The sequence below is a fragment of the Protopterus annectens genome, chromosome 4.part0, assembly GCF_019279795.1.
Source record: "Protopterus annectens isolate FY-2018-M chromosome 4.part0, PAN1.0, whole genome shotgun sequence".
In the NCBI taxonomy this organism is placed as follows: Eukaryota; Metazoa; Chordata; order Ceratodontiformes; family Protopteridae; genus Protopterus; species Protopterus annectens.
Window position 1 is genome coordinate 651,626,644 of NC_056733.1, and position 21,609 is coordinate 651,648,252.

At 46.7% G+C, this 21,609-nt stretch overlaps 1 protein-coding gene across 1 annotated transcript in view; it reads left to right on the forward strand.

Moving 5' to 3' along the window:
* Positions 1-21,609, forward strand: part of LOC122799503 (MLX interacting protein) — a gene marked incomplete in the record, with an annotated part of 1,086,811 nt that overhangs the window by 852,092 nt on the left and 213,110 nt on the right.

A 21,609-nucleotide genomic window follows, 5' to 3' on the forward strand; every position in this document is an offset into this window, starting at 1 on the left:
GGGGGGGGACATTGTGCGGGCAGGACAGTCCAAGGCACGTGGAACAGCACGGAGACCTCTCTGCATATCAGTGTCCTAGAGATGAGGGTGGTGCTTTTGGCGTTGCAAGCACTACAGAGCCTTCTTCCCTTAGGAACGATTGCAATCCAGACAGACAACATGGCAGTGGTCTGGTACATCAACAAACAGGGAGGAACCAGGTCTTATCCCCTTTGTCGAGAGGCCATGAGAGTGTGGGAGTGGGTGATTTCCACCAACCGCACAAGTTGAGTCGCACCATCCTCTCGCCGTACGAGTGGTCTCTGAACCCAGAAGTAGTGAAGCAGATATTCTCCACTTGGGGTCAACCTTGTTGCGATCTTTTTGCCTCTCCTTCAAATGCGAAATGCAACGACTATTTCGCTCTAATTCCCCCACCCGGGGAATCCTCACAAGATACTCTGGTGCATGCTTGGCCCCCCGGTCTCCTTTATGCTTATCCTCCTCTTCCGCTGATGTTAAAGTTTCTACAGAAAGCCAGTCGGTTGCGGAACAAGATAATCCTCATTGCCCCATTCTAGCCTCACCAGGCTTGGTTCCCGTATCTTTGCTCTCACCTAGTGAATCCTCCCTGGATTCTGGATCCCATTCCGGATCTCATATCCCATCCATTGGATCTTCCGACCCCGAACCTGGACAACCTCAGGCTCACGGCTTTGTTGATCCAGTTCCAAGGTTAGCTAGGACTCCCGGTATCTCTTCCCAGGTCAAAGCTATTCTGGTGGCGGCGCATAAGCCATCCACCTGAAAGGTCTCTGATAGCAAATGGAAACTTTTTCTATTTGGGCGGAGCACAGAGATTTAGATCCTTTCACAGCTCCGTTGCCTGCGGTGTTAGATTTCCTATCAGAACTCTTCGATCAGGGCGCCAGCTCCTCTACAGTCAAGGTTCAATTGGCGGCTATCTCTCAATACCACGTAGGAAGTGACCTTGGACCATTGATCTCTTCTAAGTTATGCAAGGCCTTTTTGAAGGGTACTTTCCTACTCAGACCCCCGGTGAAGGAAGCAGTCCCTCCTTGGGACTTAACTTTGGTATTGCAGGCACTTACAGCCCCCCCTTTGAACCTGCAGCTTCAGTAGATCTAAAATTTTTATCATGGAAAACTGCCTTTCTTGTAGCTATCACCTCAGCTCGAAGGGTTTCCGAACTTCAAGCCCTTTGTGCAAAACCACCTTATTTGTCCTTCCACAAAGACAGACTCTACCTCAGGACCAATCCCTCCTTTCTTCCAAAAATTGCATCCGAATCGAATATTAATCAGTCCATTAACCTACCAGGTTTTTTTCCGAACTACCAGAACAAAGGGGAATATAAGTTTCATTTGTTGGACGTGCACAGACAACTGCGCTTTTATTTACACAGAACAGCTGGTCATAAGCAATCAGATCAGTTGTTCGTTTCCTTTGCTAAATTTAACTTAGGAAAGGCTGTTTCTAAAGTCACACTGTCCAGATGGATTTCTCAGTGTATTCTGTTGGCATATGAAAGTACTGGTCGGCCCGCACCTCTAGGAGTCCATGCCCACTCTACCCGGTCTATCTCTACCTCAGCGGCCTTTCGTTCTAGACTCTCATTGGATGATATCTGCTCAGTAGCAACATGGGCTTCGTCTCATACCTTCATTAATCACTACAAGCTGGATATTGTCTCCAGAGGGAGAGCATCCTTTGGCTCTGCAGTGCTCCGGAACATCCTTCCTTGAGGACCGCCCAAGATTTAAGTAGCTGGGGACTCTGTCCGATAGGTTGATGCACAAATGAAGTTAACTACTTCAGATTAAGAAGTTATGTACTCACCATAACGTTCCATCTGAGTAGGTAAACTTCATTTGTCAGCAACCGACCCCCTGACCTTCGGATGTTCGAGATGTTACCTTCCTTATGGCAAGGGTATGTAGCTAGTTTTGCGGGTGATTTTTGTAAGCTTATCTAGCTGTGGGCAAACTCGATCTGAGGTCAGGTAGGGTTGGCAGGGGATTATGGGTAGGGGGAGGAGCTTGGAGCTCTGATCTATGCTGTTGGAAACTGCCAGCTCGGCTCCGATATGGATCCGAAGACCCATAGGTTGCTGACAAATGAAGTTTACCTACTCAGATGGAACGTTACGGTGAGTACATAACTTCTTATTTCCGAATGGTCACCTTACAGTCGATACTCCCGTTGTTAGGGAAAGGCATTTGGATGTGCTCCATAGACCTCCAAGATGCATACTATCATATCAAAATGGACAGGGCATCGAGGAGTCACTTAGACTGGGAGCCAGTCATTATCAGTTCCGTGCCCTGCCCTTTGGTCTCACCACAGCCCCCAGGGTGTTCACCAAATGCATGGCAGTGGTTACGACTCACTTGAGACATGAGGGATTCTAAATGTTTCCATATCTGGACAACTGGCTCCTGACTGCCACCACCAGGCATCTACTGTTACAGGCCAGGGACGTTACCATTTCAACTTGTCTGCAGTTAGGGATTTCAGTAAATTGGCAAAAATATGCATTATCACCCTCTCAGCATGTGAATTTTATTAGTGTCGAAATAAACACCATTTCAATGAGGGGCTTACCATCCCGTAGAAAGAATTCAGAGCCTAAAGGAGCAACTCCTGACTTTACTTCCTCTAAGGAAAGCGAAAGCAAAAGTGGTGCTCAAGTTGTTGGGGACAGTGACTTCAACAATAAAACTAGTTCCATTAGCCAGACTGCACGAGGGTCATGCAGTGGTTACTTTTTGCCCAGTGGTCACTGCAGTATCTACCTCTTTCTCACCCCATCCTGATAACAGATTGGTGCAAGCAGGATCTTCGGTGGTGGACCCAGACCAGCAGTCTAAATACAGGCAAGACCGTTTGTCCCTCCCCTAGTTGCCACTGTGACCACAGATGCCTCCTAGATAGGGGGGCATTATCTAGGGAGAACAGTCCAAGGCACTTGGCAGGAACACAAGACTCATTTGCATATCAACGTCTTGGAGAGGAGAGCAGTGCTTCTAGCATTGCACGCACTTCACAGCTTTCTCCCTCTAGGAATGATTGCGATCCACTCGGACAATATGTCAGTACATAAGCAAGGAGGGACTAAATCTTACCCCCTCTGCAGAGAAGACCTTCGAGTGTGTGAGTGGGCAGTGTCTTCCCAGCACTTTCTGGTCGCAACGCACATCCCAGGGAAATCCAACGTCATAGCCGACAGGCTCAGCAGAGCTATTCTGATGCCTCATGAGTGGTCTGCATACATTGCGGAACAAATCTTTTGCAAATGAGGTCAGCCTTGCTGCGATCTGTTTGCCACCCCTCTTAATGCCAAATGCAGCAGCTATTTCACCCTGATTCCCCCAGAAGGAGAAACACCAAGAGATGCACTAGGTCACGATTGCCCCTCGGGACTTCTCTATGCTTTCTCTCCTTTCCCCTCATATCGAAGGTAATTCAGAAAGCAATAACCTTGGGAAGCAAAATGATCCTAATTGCTCCTTACTGGCCTCGACAGATTTGGATGTTCTTCGTGTTTCACTGTTGCAGTCATCACATTTGGTTTATCTGCTTGCAGTAGCCCTCAGTTGGCCTGATTATCAAAGTCTTGGGTCCTGTGCCGAATGCTGTTTCATCTTCCATGACGTCAGGGGTATAAAGCATGCAGCCGATCCCATTACATCAGTCTTTCTTGCCGTGCGGTGCCCGAAGCAGAAGCAGTTCGCAAGTGCTAGTCGGCCGACTCCTGAAATTTTCGTTTTCGAGTTTCAGAACCGAAGTCTTCAACTAAGCTAAGCACCCCGTTGGGAAACCTTTTTCTTGCTCTAAACAGATGTCAGTAAAAGTTAATAATTGTATTTCTTGTGGACAGCAAATACCTCATAAAGGTTTTCATTCATACTGCTTTCCTTGCTTAGGCCCAGACCACGATGTACCTCGCTGTTGGTTTTGTGCCTTATTCAAACCTCAAACTATTCGTCGGTTTATTTACGCTTCTAAATATTTTGGTACTCTGTTCAATTATCCAGAAATGGCTTCAGTAAGCCACCCAACTACCAACATTCTGAAAAAACGCAAAGATAAAGACAGAGATAGACCGCAGACTGCATAGGTCCAAAGCTGCCGACATCGCTTCTCCTAAGTTAGTTGCCGGTTCGCTAGTACTCATTGAGGCGTTTTCGCAGCCCATGATACCTGCTACTTCAGGTTCGCAGGCCTCTACTGAGACACATTCGGAGTCCGGAATGCCACAAAATGCTTCTTCGACTGTGGAACCTGCGGATGTCTCTACCTTGGATGGGCCCAGAGCCGCTGTGCAGGCACCGATTTCTGAGGGTGTATTCAGGCCTACTCAATCTTAAACCGATGCCATCTTCTTCTTCAAGGCCTAAAACTCGATCCATGCCTAGAAAACTGACGCCCAGACTGCATGGTCGGGCCCCCTATGCCTAAAAAACAAATGATAAGAATGGCTGAAAACTTTATTACTCTAATCAGTGGAAGCCACCCTCCCCCGTCTGAGACCTAGGACTGATTTTCCTTCTGATTCTTCTGATCAGGACTCTGAAATTTCTGTTTCCTCTGATGACCAGATTTTACCCTTATCTAGCTATGTGGATTCTGATGCAGAGGAACTCCATTCCCTCTGCTTCCCCTCCAGAGGATTTCTTTTTTGGTGAAACTGCATACTCTTAGGGAGTATTTTCGCTGGGAGAGTCGGGATTACTCTGACTCCAAAAAGAGGCTTAGAGATTTCTTACTCCTACCCCAACACAGGCCTTTGGCCATCCCTCCTGTACTGGACATTGTTGATGCCTTCTTGGAATCTAGCCTGGCCCCCAACTCTTTACCTCCTGCTCCCAGAAAACCAGATGGGTATTACAGGGTTCCTGACTCTCACAAGTTCCTTTTTAAAAATCCTACTGCGGATCCTGACACTATTTCACTGGAACCCAAGGGCATTAAGGCTGCTATTGCCAAAAATCCTACCCCCTCTGATGGAGACTCCAGGGCGCTGGATACATGGGGTAAGAAGGTATACACTTCTGCAACCTTGGCCATTAGGGCCTTAAACTGCCAGTTTCATATGTTAAAGTATCAGCAGCATATTATTGGAGTACTTAAACAGAAAATTATGTTGGTTCCTGACTGTGCTGAAAATAAAGATTTACAGGATTTAATGCATTCTGCTGAATAAGTTGGAAAACATACTTTGCAATGTGGTTTTGATTCATTAGAGGCATTTTGCAGGGCTGCTGTCACTAGGTCTGTACTTAGAAGGCATGCTTGGCTTAAGGAGCAATCTTTGCCAGACCATGTTAAAGCTAAATTGCTGGATGCTCTCTTAAACCAAGACCGCCTGTTTGGAAACAAAGCAGAAGTAGTACTTAAAAAGAAAACTGTTAAAGATTTCCTGCAAGTACAGCCTCCCAGATTTAGTAGGCATTGGCCCAATAAGAATTGGTCCTTTCCTGCCTCTTCCAGGCCTTCTCAGTCCAAACCCAGAACCAGCAGAACACCCAGACTTCAGTCCCAAGGTACTCACTGGACTAAGCAGTGGGGGGCTCCCACTTCCAAAGCAGGGAATAGTAAGACCCCCCCCCCCCCCCATGGTAAGCTGTCTCAATGACTTAACTTTAAACCTTCCAAGCCCTGCACAACTGACTGTTCCTTTAGGGGGAAAGATTGCCCTGCAGGCAAAAAATTGGGAATTCGTTACCCAGGACAAATGGGTTTTAAATATAGATGTTAAGTTGTCTATCTCGCCTTCATTCTTGCTGGATGGGTTCGGAGCCGACCTCGGCTCCACTGCCACTCTAAAAGCTCGAGAGTTGGTTCCACCGGCTCGAGGCTCCCCTTATATCCCACAATGCTAGGCGGTATTACCCCAGATCTCGTTTGCCGCTACAGCTATCGAGACGTGTTGCTTCACCGGCTTCAGGTTAGTGTAGGAAATAGTTTAAAAAGTTGTTTAAAAACCCTTTAATTTAGTTTTCCATACAGTTTCCCCTTACCTTAAAGGTCTTTGATCCCTTTCTTCTAGTTCTTAACCTTTCTTTACCTTAAGAACTTATATGTTCTTCCCTTAGGCCTTCGGGCCCTCCCATCCCCTTGGAGTGTATGTGTTTTCTGTAGGGACTTTAATAATACTAAATAGCTAAATTATTTGGTTTAAGTTTTCTGTTTTTAGTGTATAGTGTAATCGGTGTGTTTGTGTGTGGTTACACTTGTTCCTTGATATGTCCAAGGATTCGAAGGTCTCAGGCTTCAAGAAGTGTTACTCGTGCTGTCAGAAAATGTCTCTGACAGACGGTCACACTTCTTGTGTGTACTGCCTGGGACCTTTACACCTGCAGGACTCTTGTGTTGTATGCCATGGCTTCAGCCCTAGAGTCCTGCAGGAAAGAAAGAACAAGCTTATTTTAAGGGGCTTGCTTAAGCCTTAGGGTCCCCCGACTGCTTCTTCGGGTAAACCCTCTAAGGCTCCTAGGTCTTCGACTCCAGCTACTGAGTGGACGCCTAAGACATCGAAGTCTAATACAACATCGGCTCCGGCTGGAGCCGATGAGACTCGAACTGCTACTTCTGTGGTTCCCTCGGCTCGCTGGAGCTGAGGCATTGGAAATTTCTGAGTCGGCTCCGATCAGACCATCGGAACCGACATCTAGAAAGAGGTCCAGGTCACCGTCCCTTGGCTCCGTTCATTCGGCTCCAGCATCTCCCTTGCTGTCTGAACGGAGCCATAGATCTCACTCCTCTAGATCATCGAGGCTTTCTGATCATGACCTTCAGAGGGTAGTGAGTCGACTTCTTAAGTCCGAGGCACTGGCCCAAATGCTTCAGAGCCCGACTCATCAGTCGATGCTTAACCCTATCCTCAAAATGTTCCTCCTCCGACTCCTTTGAGCTCGAGCCGGGCGCTTCGGAACCCGAAACTGTGGTAGCGTCGGGACCGATACAATTGTCTTGGTTCCGCTGCTCCATTTCTTCCTTGGAAGAATCTTGGCGCCGACTTCCTCGTCGGCTCGAGGTGAGTGGCATCGGACCCTTGTCCGACCCGCTCTCCTCTTGGCGCCGGCGCTGGTGAGTTCGGCTCGACATCGCCTCGAGCCATCGCTGTCGGTGCCAAGGGAGGTTTTCAGCTTTCGGAGCGGGACCTTGGCTCTGCCTGACAGAGGTGCCTTCGAGGTCATGCGGAGTGTGTTGGAACCCGTTCAACACCACAGTCGGCTCCGTCCGTCCCTCCCTCTTCGTCGTGCCAGGTTATGTCTGCTCACTCCCTCATCCCAGACCGCAGAGAGACAGCTCTCAAGAATCCCCTGTGGGATCTCATCCTCTTCCGAGGCCTCTCCTGAATTGGCAGGGGAGCCCCCTAGGAAGAGAAAGTGCAAGAGGAAGCACATAGACTCACCTGAGTCTGTCACCTCTGACACGGATTTAGAGGATTCCGAGGGTTCCCCCCGTTCCCCTTCTGAAGATGTCTCTTTTGCGGACATTCTAGAGATCCTGAAACAGAGGGGAAATTGGCCAGCCCTTAACCCCTCGGAGGATGAATCTGTGTATCTTGAGGCGTTTGGCTCTTGCCCTTCCACCTCCTGGGTGTCCCCCCCTTTTGGCCCCCTCATGCAGGTGGTAGCTACAAAGGCTTGGACGGCTCCTGACTCTGTGGACCCCACCCCCAGGAGACCTTCAAAGTTTATCACAGCACCAGCAGATGAGCAATTTCTGACTAAGGGAGTTTCTGTGGATAAAATGGTGGTAGCTGCCGCCACTAAGAAGGAGCTAGCTGATCCTTCAGTGCCTGTCCATCCTCCTAACAAGGAATCTAGGTCTATGGACAGGTACGGGAAGCGGATGTTTTCGTCGGCGACCTTTGCTATGCGTTCGCTGAACTACCTCTGTCATTTCACTCGTCTTCAAAGAGACTTGATCAAGGAAGCGAGTGAGATGTTAAAGGATCCTACAGCTGTGGATTTTCAGGACAAGATGAACGCTCAGCTGGCTACCCTAAATTCTATAGCTAACTCCTCCATGCGCCTCCTCTCATATGTGGCTGATGGAGCGAGCAGAGCCGCAGGGACAGGTGTGGCCTTACGCCGGCATGCCTGGATGCGGCTATGCAATTTTGCAGACCCCTTTAAAACGTTGTTCACTAATTCCCCGTTTGATGGATCATCCCTCTTTGGTCCTCAAGTGAAAGAAACCTTGACGAGGTGCGAGACGGATGGCAAAACTCTTTCTGCCGTCGGAGTCCGTTTTTCTACTCCTTCTAGGCCTTACCCCAAAGGCCAGAAAAGTGGAAAAATGTGGTTCCGCAAACAGTCTCAAGGGACTTTGCCTGACGACAGAGTCGGTTCCTCCAGAGGCAGAGGGGGAACAATAATGGTAGACGCCCTAGAGGCAGGGTCCGCAGAACCAGGGCAATCGAGAAACCTTTTCCGATGAGCCCTTCCAGCATCCCTGAGGTGTTGCCCGACTGTCCACCTTCGGAGGCAGTCGGGGGAAGATTGTCACTGTACCCAGAAGCCTGGCGATCCCTAACTCAAGACAAGTGGGTACAGTCCATCATTTCCGAAGGCTATTCCATTCCGTTCTTTCGTATTCCAAATCAATCAAAAAAATCCCTTCCAGGTGTTCCACCCGCTCAAAGGGATCAAGCAGCGTTGGAAATATCAAAGTTGCTTGCAAAAAGAGCCATTCAGCCACTGCCAGCAGACCAGCAAGGATCCGGAATCTACTCCAAGTTCTTTTTGGTTCCAAAGAAAACAGGGGACTGGAGACCCATTTTGGAACTCAGTATCTTGAACAAGTCAGTCAAGAAAACAAGATTTCGGATGGTCATGCTACAATCCATCCTACCCCTATTGGGAAAGGAAAACTGGATGTGCTCTATAGACCTCCAGGATGCGTACTATCATATAAAAATGAACAGACACTCCAGGAGATTCCTCCGCTTCAGGCTGGGAACCAGTCACTTTCAATTCAGAGCCCTGCCCTTTGGACTCACCACTGCCCCCTGGGTGTTTACCAAATGCATGGCAGTGGTAGCTTCTCACCTGAGACCTCAAGGATTCCAGGTGTTTCCATACTTAGACGACTGGCTCCTCACAGCTCCTACCAAGCATCTTCTAGTTGCCAGGGACTACACATTTCGCATTTGTCAAAAGTTAGGTATCTCAATAAATTGCGAAAAGTCTGTTTTGTCGCCTTGTCGTGCTATTACCTTCATAGGCACAAATCTAGACACAGTCAACATGTCTGCGAGACTCACAGACCAAAGAATAGCAGACATACACAAACTGGTCTCCCTTCTCTTCCACAGCAACAGTCAAAGTCAGATTAGTTCTGAAAGTACTGGGGATTGTGGCGGCTGCTATCCCTCTACTTCTATTAGCCAGATTTCACATGAGAATCCTTCAATGGATGCTCTTCACACAATGGTCGTATGCGCAACTTCGGATGTGCCACACCATTGTGATTACGCAGGCATGCAAGAATCATCTTCTTTGGTGGATTTCTTCCCCCCAGCTCTTCCTGGGAAGACCCTTTGTCCCTCCCCCTCCGGTTGCTACTCTGACAACGGACGCCTCCCTGATCGGGTGGGGGCATTATCAGGGCAGAACAGTCCAGGGCATATGGCAAGCAGACTAACGCCACTTGCATATAAATGTTCTAGAGATGAGAGCAGTGCTTTTAGCGTTGCAAGCCCTTCAAGACTCTCTTCCCTTGGGAACGATAGCAATCCAGACGGACAACATGTCTGTAGTGTGGTATATCAACAAACAAGGCGGAACCAGGTCCTACCCCCTATGTCGAGAAGCACTCAGACTGTGGCAATGGGCGATTTCTTCTCAGCGGTTTCTGATAGCAATGCACATCCCGAAGTCCAATCTTATCGGACAAGTTGAGCAGAGCTATCCTCATGCCTCACGAGTGGTCTCTGAAAGATTCTATTTTGGAGAAAATTTTTCTCAAGTGGGGTCAGCCTTGCTGCGACCTTTTTGCTACTCCCCAAAACAGCAAGTGCAGAGATTATTTCACCCTATTTCCGCTACCAGGCCAGCCCAGCAGAGACGCCTAGTCCAGGTTTGGCCCCGGGGACTTCTGTATGCATTTCCTCCCTTCCCACTAATCTCTCAAGTGATACAGAAAGCTATCGCTCAGAAGGCCTCTTTGATCCTCATTGCTCCTTACTGGCCTCGACAGGTTTGGTTCCCCTTTCTACATCAATTTTTGTTGGAGCAACCTTGGCATCTGGACCTAGTTCCAGATCTTTTGATCCATCAGTCGGGTCAGTTACATCGCTCCCTCCCCTCTCTGAACCTCACTGCTTGGATGTCCTTCAAGGATGCATCTGCAGTCATAACAAATGGGTTGTCCTGTCGTCAGGCAGCCCTTCGGTCGGCCGGATTCCAAAGTCTGGGTCCGGCTTCGGCTGATGTCGCACTTCACCCGACGTCATCTCTGCTGGTCTTCGGGTATAAAGGCATCAGCCGACGCCATTTTCCTCAGTCTTTCTTGCCGCGCGGCGCCCGAAGCAGAAGCTGTTCGCAAGTGCCGGTCGGTCAGATCCAGAGATTACTACTACCGAATACTACTCAAGACTTCTAAAAAGCTAAGTACCCCGTTGGGGACTCTTTCTTGCCTCAGCCGATGTCATAAAAAGTCAATAACTGTTTAACTTGTGGGAAACAAATACCTCATAAAGATTTCCACTCTTACTGCCCGCCTTGCTTAGGCCCAGACCACGACGTAGCAGCTTGTTCGGCCTGTGCTTCCTTTAACCGACGAACGCTTAGGCGTCGGTCTGAGTTTGCTGAACAATTTTTCGGCTCAGATTTTGCGTACATTATGCCGTCGGATCCTCCGACTACCCAAATTGTTAAAAAACGCAAAGAAAAAGACCGACACTCGCGGTCCGCGGTTTCGCCGAAACCACGGTTAAGCAAGTCGCGAGTGTCTCGGTTTCGGCCGAAACCGAGAAAACCGGTCAATCTTCAGCCGAATCCACGACTACTACTGAGGCTCCTGCTACCTTAGTTGAATCGGCCTCAGAAGTTCTGCCTACTACTGTGGCTCCTAGTGATTTATCAGACACCATTCCTTTGGATGTCTCTACCCCAGCACGTGGTGCTGCTAGGCCTCCTGCAGCCATGTCTATTAAGGCCTTTGCCAGGGCTAAAGCAGCCAAAACTGTTAAATCAGTGCCTGTTAAGCCCCCCTCACACAGGCCCACTTCTATTTCACAAATGCTTACTCTGGCAGAGGATTTAATATCCTTAATTAGGGGATCCCAATCTCACCCAGACAGGGCCTCTCAGCCCCCAGAAAAGAGACCTAGAGCAGAGCCCCCGAGCCAGTGTCCTCTGATGATTCTTCGGATGACTCAGACATTACAGATCAGCCAGAGGCTCCTTTTTCTACTTATGAAGATTCCGATGCTGAAGAATCCATTCCATCTGCCTCTCCACCAGAGGAATTTTCCTTTGGGAAACCTTACATGCCATGAGAGAACAATTCCAATGGCAGGGACAAGATTTCTCGGATTCAAGAGAAAGGCTTAGGACATTTCTGCACTTACCACAACATAGGCCCTTAGCTATACCTCCAGTACTGCCTGTTGTGGATGATGCATTTAATGATGTTTGCACTGCTCCTGATACTTTACCTCCAGCCCCTGCCAAACCAGATAGATTTTACAGGGTGCCAGACACTCATCACCACCTTTACAAGGCCCCACTTGCAGATCCTGAGACTGTATCCCAGGGGCCTAAGGCAGTAGCCTCGACCTCAGCAAAAAACCCTATTCCTTCTGAAAGGGAATCCAGGTCCTTAGAGAGATGGGGGAAAAAAGTTTACACCTCTGCTACTCTCTCAGCTAGAGCTTTAAACTGTCAGTTTCATATGATCCAATACCAAGAGTTTATGCTTGATCAGTTAACTAAGAAGCTGTCCACTGATGATTCCTTAGATAAGAAATATGTTTTAGAAATGGTGAATAACATTCAGCAGGTTAGTAACCATTCTTTAAAATGTGGCTATGATGCACTGGAGGCTTCATTTAGATCAGCCATGACTGGCACAGTGATAAGAAGGCATGCATGGTTGAAAGAACAGGTCTTGCCGGATCATGTTAAAGCAAAGCTGTTAGATGCTCCTATGGATAAAGCCAGTCTATTTGGTACACCTGCTCAGCAAGTAATGAAGAAAATGGAAGAGAAGGCAAAATCTGTACAAACAGTTAAGGATTTCTTACAGGTTCAGCTCCCAAGGTTTAGCAGGAACTGGCCTGCCAAAAATTGGTCCTTTCCAGACTACTCAAAATCTCAGAGGCAGGAATAGACGCTCTAGAGGCAGAAATCAATCCAGAGGAGGTGCCTACAGAGGACGACAGTGGCAAGGCAATAACCGAGGCACAGACACAACCACTGCCACTGCAACAGGACAATCATAGTGACTTGGCTCTGACACCGCCTACCAGGGAGCAAATAACAGCACCTTTAGGCGGAAAGTTAGCCTTATTTTCGAAAAATTGGCACTATATCACAAAAGACAAGTGGATTTTGCAAACCATAGACCAAGGTTACAGGTTCCACTTCCACACCTTACCAGTAAAAGAGGAATGCCAAACCTACCTCCAAATCAAAAACAGAAGCTCTAAAGCAGATAGCAATTAATAAAGATAAGAGCTGTGGAAAGAGTACCAATAACAGAACAGGGCAAAGGATTCTACTCCAGACTCTTCCTAGTACCAAGAAAAGAGAAAAGTTGGAGACCTATTCTCGACTTGTCCGTCTTAAACACATACATCATTGTCCCAAAATTCAAAATGCTGACCCTTCAGCAACTTCTTCCCATGCTGGGCAAGGAGTGTTGGCTGGTAACTCTAGATCTCAAGGAGGCATACCTGCACGTCCCCATACGACCAAATTGCAGAAGATACCTCAGATTTCTTGCAGGATCAGAGCATTATCAATTCTCAGCATTGCCCTTTGGCTTATCTACTGCACCCAGAGTATTCACAAAATGCCTGGCATCAGTAATCGCTCACTGCAGGCTACAGGGAATCCAAATTTATCCATACCTGGACGACTGCCTGTTACAAGCGGACAACAAAAGCAAGCTGACAACAGATTTACAAAGAGTCATTTGCTTACTACAAGCCCTGGGATACACAGTCAATTTACAAAAGTCAAGACTGATACCATCCCAAACAAGAACATTCTTGGGTGCGGAATTGGACACAGCAAAACAAATGGCATTCCTAACTGCAGAAAAACAAAACAACTCCCTCTTTACTTCTTGGCATTAACAAAGCAGAACAAACTAACAGCAAGAAAAGTACTGCAGGCCTTGGGCTTCATGGCATCATGCATAATCTTGGTCCCACATGCCAGACTGCATATGAGAAAGCTACAGTGGTACCTAAAGAATTTATGGTCTCAACACAGGCACAGCTTAGAAACCGAAATCCCACTAATCCCATGCCTGAAACAGGAGTTCCTATGGTGGGCTGAAGCATGCCAGTCAAACCCAGGCTTGCCCTTCCACAACTTTCAAGCAAGCCAAACCATCACAACGGACGCCTCAGACCTAGGCTGGGGGCTTACATGTTGGACTAATGCATACTAGGATTGTGGACTCCAGACCACCTGCACCTGCACATAAACCAAAAAAAATGCTGGCAGTAAAACTAGCAATCCAGAAATTCAGACCATTCCTCAAAGAAGGCCATTTAATGATAAGGACAGACAACACCACAGTCATGTGGTACATCAACAAACAGGGAGGCACTCATTCATACCCCTATGCAGAATGACTCTGGACCTTTGGAATATGGCTCTGAGCTACAACATCCAGTTACAGGCAGTATTTGTGCGGAAAAGAAAACACCCTAGCAGACATGTTAAGCAGAACCACCTCGGATGCTCACGAATGGATGCTACACCCGACATCTTCAAGGCCATCACAAAGAAATGGGGAATGCCACAAATAGACCTATTCGCATCCCCACTCAATCACCAGCTCAAAAATTCTGCACAAGGACATACCACCCACTTGCATGGAAGGTGGACTCTCTATCCTTCAGTTGGAAAGGCCTGACAGCATATGCATTTCCACCTCTTCCTTTGATGCACAAGGTACTACTGAAAATCAAAGAGGAACGCCCAAGGATAATCCTGATGGCTCGAATTGGCCAAGACAACACTGGTATCCATTGCTGAGGAGCATGTCTCGGGAGAATGTGGTCAATACCCTGATGCCTTTGATGTTAACTCAGAACAACTACAACATCATGCACCCAAACCTAAAACCTTGCAACTGACTGCCTGGAACATCACATAGCAGCAACTAACCCAGACCTATCCCAAAGGGTTAAAGACATTATCCTTGAAGCCCGCAGACCTTCAACAAGAAGGAACTATGCAGGAAAATGGAAAAGATTTGTCATTTGGAGTACTGAAAGAGGAAAAGATGTGTCGAACATAGATATTGCTAACATCCTGGAGTACTTGGCAGAGCTTCTACATACAGGCCTGTCCTATTCCTCCATCAAGATACATGCATCAGCTATTTCAGCAGAATACAGCTTTGATCCACCTGTCTTTTCGCATCCTCTACTCAGGCAGTTCCTCAGAGGGATCAAGAATGTAAAACCTCCTAGGAAACCACCATTACCAGCATGGGACTTGAACTTTGTGCTAGAAAAATTGACACTCCCTCCATTTGAACCAGCAGCAACAGCAGATCTTCAACACCTATCATGGAAAACTGCTTTCCTACTGGCAATTACTTCAGCAAGGAGGGTTTGAACTACAGGCCTTAATGGCAGTACAACCCTTCCTAATCTTCCATCAAGATAGAGTGTCCATGAGAACTAATCCTACATTTATGCCCAAGGTGGTATCCAGAGTGTCTTTAAACCAGGCAATCCACCTACCCACCTTCTTTCCCAATCCACAGAACAGGGGGGAAAGACTGCTGCATACCTTGGATGTACATAGACAGTTACGCTACTACCTGGACAGAACCAAAGGTGACAGAAAAACTGACCAGCTTTTAGTAGCCTATGCAACAGGAAGGGAAGGAAAAGCAATTTCCAAACAGACAATCTCCAAATGGATAGGAAATTGCATAAGATTCTGTTACTCCTACCACGGAAAACCAATTCCACAGAACATAAGACCTCATTCTACAAGGGCTACAGCCACTACCACAGCTTTCTTACGAGGAGTGGCAACCAAGGACATTATTGAGGCGGCTACTTGGACCTCCGTGCATACATTTGCCAAGCATTATAATTTACCTCTATACTCTAGATCCCGAGCAGGGTTTGCCACTGCTGTACTGCAAGGGATCCTAACTACACCATAATTCTTCTTCCTCTATGGTATTCTACCCATTTGTTATGACTGCAGATGCATCCTTGAAGGACATAGTACAGTTTTGTACCTACCATAAATGTAGATGTCCGAACAGGATAGCATCTGCAGTCAGGATTACCCACCCTCCTTCCCCTCTGTGGTACTCCTAGGGTATTTACCCTCCTAATAGCTAGCTGGGGGGAGTCTCTTATGGTGTATTTGTTTGTATATATGTACATACATTGTTATTTTTTGTGTTTGCCTTCTACTTTTTTGGAAACATTGGCATTTATCCAAAATTTAGCTTATCAAGAGGGCAACTGGCATCTGGGGCAAGAAACACTGAGGAAAATGGCGTCGGCTGATGCCTTTATACCCGAAGACCAGCAGAGATGACGTCGGGTGAAGTGCGACATCAGCCGAAGCCGGACCCAGACTTTGGAATCCGGCCGACCGAAGGGCTGCCTGACGACAGGACAACCCATTTGTTATGACTGCAGATGCTATCCTGTTCGGACATCTACATTTATGGTAGGTACAAAACTGTACTTTCCTCCAGTTCCAACCTTAGCCAGGCTTCCTCAAATATCTCACTCTGTTCGAGATATTTTGATAGCTTCCCATAAATCTTCCACTCGGAAGATTTATCTGAGTAAGTGGAAACGTTTCGCCTATTGGGCTCAAGGAAGGGACATAGATCCTTTCACTGCTCCCATCCAAACAGTCCTTGATTTTCTAGCTGAACTTTTCCATACAGGTTCATCTCCTTCTACTCTGGCAGCTATATCTAACTTTCATGTGGGCATCTCAGATTCTGCCATCATGTCTCACAAGCTTTGCAAAGCGTTCTTGAAGGGAGTTTTTCTTCTTAAGCCTCCTATAAGAACTCCTCCTCCTTCTTGGGACCTTAATTTAGTTCTCACATCTTTGATTCTTCCCCCTTTTGAACCTGCAGCTTCTTGTTCAATGAAATTGCTATCCTGGAAGACTCTCTTTCTGATAGCCATTACTTCAGCTAGAAGGGTCTCAGAACTTCATGCACTCAGCAGTTATCTGTTGTTTCATAAGGATAGAGTATCCTTACGGACCAATCCATCCTTCTTACCTAAAGTAGCCTCTGCGGCAAATCTAAATCAAGACATAGACCTCCCTGTGTTTTTTCCTAACTTTTCTAATAGGTCTGAACAAAAATTGCATTGGCTAGATGTTCATCGTCAATTAAGATATTATTTGGACAGGACCAAACAGATCAGAAAAACTGACCAGTTGTTTGTTTCTTATGCAGAAGGTAGAGAGGGCCTTGCAGTTTCGAAGGTATCACTCTCCAGATGGCTAACATCCCTGATTTCCTTTAAGTATGAAATTAGACACCAAAAGTTGCCTAACAAACCTAAGGCTCATTCGACTAGAGCTTTGGCTACCTCTATAGCTTTCCAAGACAGGCTGCCTATTGATACCATTTGTGCAGCAGCTACATGGGCTACTCCTCACACTTTCATTTCTCATTATAAGTTGGATCTAGCTTCTAGACATAGAGCTAATTTTGGTTCCACTGTTCTCAAGAGTCTGTTCCGATAGGCCACCCCGGACAAGGTGCTAGGGACGCGGTCCCATCCAGCAAGAATGAAGGCGAGATAGACAACTTAACATATAGAAGTTATGTTCTTATCATAACGTTCCATGTTAGTTGTCTTCTTCTCGCCTTCTTTCTTGCGTCCCACCCTCCTTCCCCCTAGCCTGGACAGACCTAGAGGAGTTTGTTTGTGACCTCTCTTTCTACCACCTCTATTATATATATGTATATGCTATACTATGCATATATTCCCTCATCAGGTTTCAGGTCACCTTATTCCTTTCCTTGTATATCCTTGTATAGAGGTGGGTTTTTCCCTTTTCCAGTAGTTCTGGATTTATTATTGGCTGGGCCTAGCTTACAAACGAGATCTGAGGTAATACCGCCTAGCATTGTGGGATATAAGGGGAGCCTCGAGCCGGTGGAACCAACTCTCGAGCTTTTAGAGTGGCCGAGTCGGAGCCGAGGTCGGCTCCGAACCCATCCAGCAAGAAAGAAGGCGAGAAGAAGACAACTAACATGGAACGTTATGGTAAGAACATAACTTCTATTTTCCCAAGGATACAGATTCCACTTCCACTTCTTACCAACCCCAAACGGTTGGCCAGATCTACCCCCAAATCAGTGGGCAGAGGCTCAAAAGCATTTTCTCTCTCTTTTAAGCATCAGGGCTATTCAACTTGTCCCAGAAGAAGAATGGGGACAAGGTATCTACTCAAAACTTTTTCTGGTACCCAGAAAAGACATTTCCTGGCGTCCTATGCTAACTCTTCATCAGCTGCTTCCTATGCTAGGCAAAGATGCCTGGTTAGCAACACTGGGGTTTAAAGGAAGCCTACCTGCACATCCCATTAAGGGAATCTTGCAGAAGATACCAACGCTTCAAAGCAGGCTATATGCACTATCAGTTCTCTGCACTGCCCTTTGGCTTATCTGCTGTGCCCAGGGTGTTCACAAAGTGCCTAGCTCCAGTCATTGCATTTTTCAGGCAAAGAAATATTCAAATATACCCATACCTGGACGATTGTCTAATTCAGGCAGAAAGCCAGGACATACTATTAAATCATCTGGCATTTGTAAGGAAATTAACTTCTCTGGGGTACACCATAAATGAAAAGAAATCACATTGTGTACCCTGTCAACAAATTGTATTCCTGGGAGCAAGCTTGAATTCAGCTTCCCTGATGGCCTACCGTACGCCAGAGAAACAAGTTCATTTCACAGCTTACTTCAAACTACTGGCCACAAAGACCCAGCTACCTGCAAGGAAAATACTGCAAGCCCTGGGGTTCATGGCCTCCTACATTCTACTAATTCCATATGCAAGACTGCATATGAGGAAACTACAATGGTATCTTAAAAGCCTATGGTGTCAACATTCTCAGGATCTAGAATCAAGGATTCCTATCGTACCTTGTCTATCATACCTTGTCTACAGATAGAGTTCCTTTGGTGGGCAAGTCAAATGCACCTACATATCAATCAAAAATTAATGTTAGCTGTACAGAATGCTCCGACAGCCTTCAAGGACCACATTCTTCCAGGACAATTATTGGTAAGACGGACAACACCACTGTTGTGGTACATAAGCAGGGAGGAACCCACTCATATCCACTCTGCAGATTAGCCATGGCTCTGTGGAATACAGCCTTGAGCTACCAAGTGCACCTACAGGCTCAATTCCTGCCAGGAAAGCTAAATACACTGGCAGACCTAAATCTCATGGACCCACACAAGTGGAAACTGTAACTAAAGATATTCAACATGTTGAAAAACAAATGGGGGAGCCCGGAGATAGACCGGTTTGCCTCCCCCCAGAACTACCAATTGGACAAATTCTACACAAGGACTCCCCACAAACAAGCTTAGAAAGTGGATGCAGTGTCCTTCACCTGAAAAAAAACTATCAGTTTTATGCCTTTCCCCCTCTGCCTCTACTCCCCAAGGTACTACTAAAGATCAAACAGGACAAACCAAGGACAATACTGATTGCACCAGACTGGCCACGCCAACACTGGTGTACCCCCTCTTGCACAGTGTGTCTCTGCTAGCACCATGGCACCTGCCCTGCCGTCCCAGCAGGAGGGCCAAATTTTGCACCAACAGCTACAAACCCTGAACCTGGCAGCCTGGCTAATTACCTGATCTCTCCGTTACCATCCCTCAGTAAGCAAGTGATGGATGTCATTAAGGAGGCCTAGTACTAGAAAATCCTATGCTGAAAAATGGAAAAGATTCTGGTCCTGGAGCCAAACTCGGGGGATGGGCATAGCAGTGCCCAATTTACCTCAGATTCTTCAATACTTAACTGAGTTGCTTCACAAGGGCCTTTCCTTTTCCTCCATCAAAATTTATGCCTCAGCCATTTCAGCTCATTACGATACAGAACCCACCCCTCTTCTCTCATCCACTGCTGAAGCAGTTCCTCAGAGGGGCCAAAAACATAAGGCCACCCAGGAGAGCCCCTACTCCATCCTAGGACCTTACTTTGTACTGGAAAAGCTCACTTTAACTCCCTTTGAGCCAGCTGCAAATGCAGAGTTGAAATTCCTTTCTTGCAAAACAGCCTTGCTTCTAGCCATCACTTCAGCAAGAAGGGTGTCTGAATTACAGGCTCTCATGGCAGTGGAGCCTTTCCTCATCTTTCATGCAGACATGGTGTCTCTCAGGACCAATCCCTCCTTCATGCCCAAGGTGGTAAATAGTGTGGCCCTTAATCAGTCCATTCATTTGCCAACCTTCCTTTCTAATCTACAGAACAAAGGGGAACGAATACTGCACTTCTTGGACGTGCACAGACAACTTAGATTTTACTTGGACAGGACTAAACATCTCAGGAAATCTGAACAGCTGCTGGTTGCATTTGCTGCAGGGGCAGAGGGGAAGGCCATTTCAAAGCAAACCATTTCTAAGTGGATAGGCCACTGCATTCATTTCTGCTATAAGCACCATGGAAAACCTAACCCACAGGGGATAAGACCACATTCAACCAGGGCTGCATCTACCTCTACAGCCTTTCTCAGAGGTGCTCCCTACCAGGGACATCCTAGAAGCTGCTACCTGGAGTTCTGTACATACCTTCACCAACCGTTACCACTTGCCAATTTTTTCTAAATCCAGAGCTGGCTTTGCCACTGCAGTCTTGCAGGGCCTTTTAGCTGGTTCTAATGTTAATTACCACCTCCCATCCTTAGCTTTGGGAATTTACCCAAATGTGATGACTGCAACAGTGAAACACGAACATAGTACAGTTGTCTACACTTACAATAAATTTAGATGTTCGAGTGTATTCACTGTTGCAGTCCTGGCTGTCCTCCCTCCAGCCCCCCTGACTTCTATTGACTATACCTCTATTCTTATTTGCTATGCTTAAAGTTTTTTGGTGTATTTGCTTTTTTTTGGAGGTGTAACCTTGTATATGATTGCTTCCCATTATGGGGGCACCTGACATCTGGGGCAAGAAAAACTGATGTAATGGCATCGGCTGCATGCTTTATACCCCTGACTACCTGACGTCATGGAAGATGAGACCTCATCCGAAGCAGGATCCAAGACTTTGATAATCAGATCGACTGAAGGCTACTGCAAGCAGATAACCCAAATGTGATGACTGCAACAATGAATACACTCTAACATCTACATTTATGGTAAGTGTACACAACTGTACTTCCCTTTTCTCAGATCTCATCTAATAGACGAACCGTGGACTCTGGATCCAGTGCCAGATTTGTTGACGCATATGTCAGTGATGTTCCGTCCCTTGCTCCACACCCTCAACTTGACAGCTTGGCTTCTCCAATTCCATCCCTAGTCAGGCTTCATGACTTTTCTCCCGACGTTGTACACATCCTGACATCCTCTCTCAAACCTTCTACCAGAAAAATTTATACCAGTAAATGGAAATGATTCTCCCTTTGGGCCCGTGAGAGAAACCAGGATCCTTACACAGCTCCCATTTCTGCCATTTTAGACTTCCTTTCTCAGTTATTCAACCAAGGTTCAGCAGCTGCCACTATTAAAGTTCAATTGGCAGCCATTTCCACCTTTCGTTTGACCAGTGAACCTAATCTTATGGCTCATTGGCTGTGTAGAGCCTTCCTTAAAGAGACCACCTTGTTAAGACCCCCAGTCATGGATCCGGTGGCACCATGGGATTTGAACTTTGTTCTCCATAAACGTACGTCAAGCCCTTTTAACCTTCAGCTACATGTGACCTCAAGTTTTTATCTTGGAAAACTATATTTTTAGCGGCCATTACCTCTGCAAGAAGGGTCTTTGAACTGCAAGCTCTTTCCATTAAGCCCCCTTATTTGGTGTTTCACAAAGATAGGGTCTCCTTACGGACAAACCCTTCCTTTATTCCTAAGGTTTCTTCTCCAACCAATATTAATCAATCTATTGAATTGCCTGTATTTTTCCCCAGTTTTTCTAACAAGGCAGAGTACAAATTTCACCAGCTGAATGTGCATAGACAATTGCGTTTTTATCTGGACAGAACTAAAGATTTCAGAAGGTCAGATCAATTGTTTGTTTCCTTTTCAGATACTAGGAAGGACCTTCCAGTTTCTAAAGTCACAATATCTCACTGGATTTCCAGATGCATTTCCTTTGTCTATTCATCCAGTTGCAAAGATCTTCCCTTCAAGGTGAAAGCTCATTCTA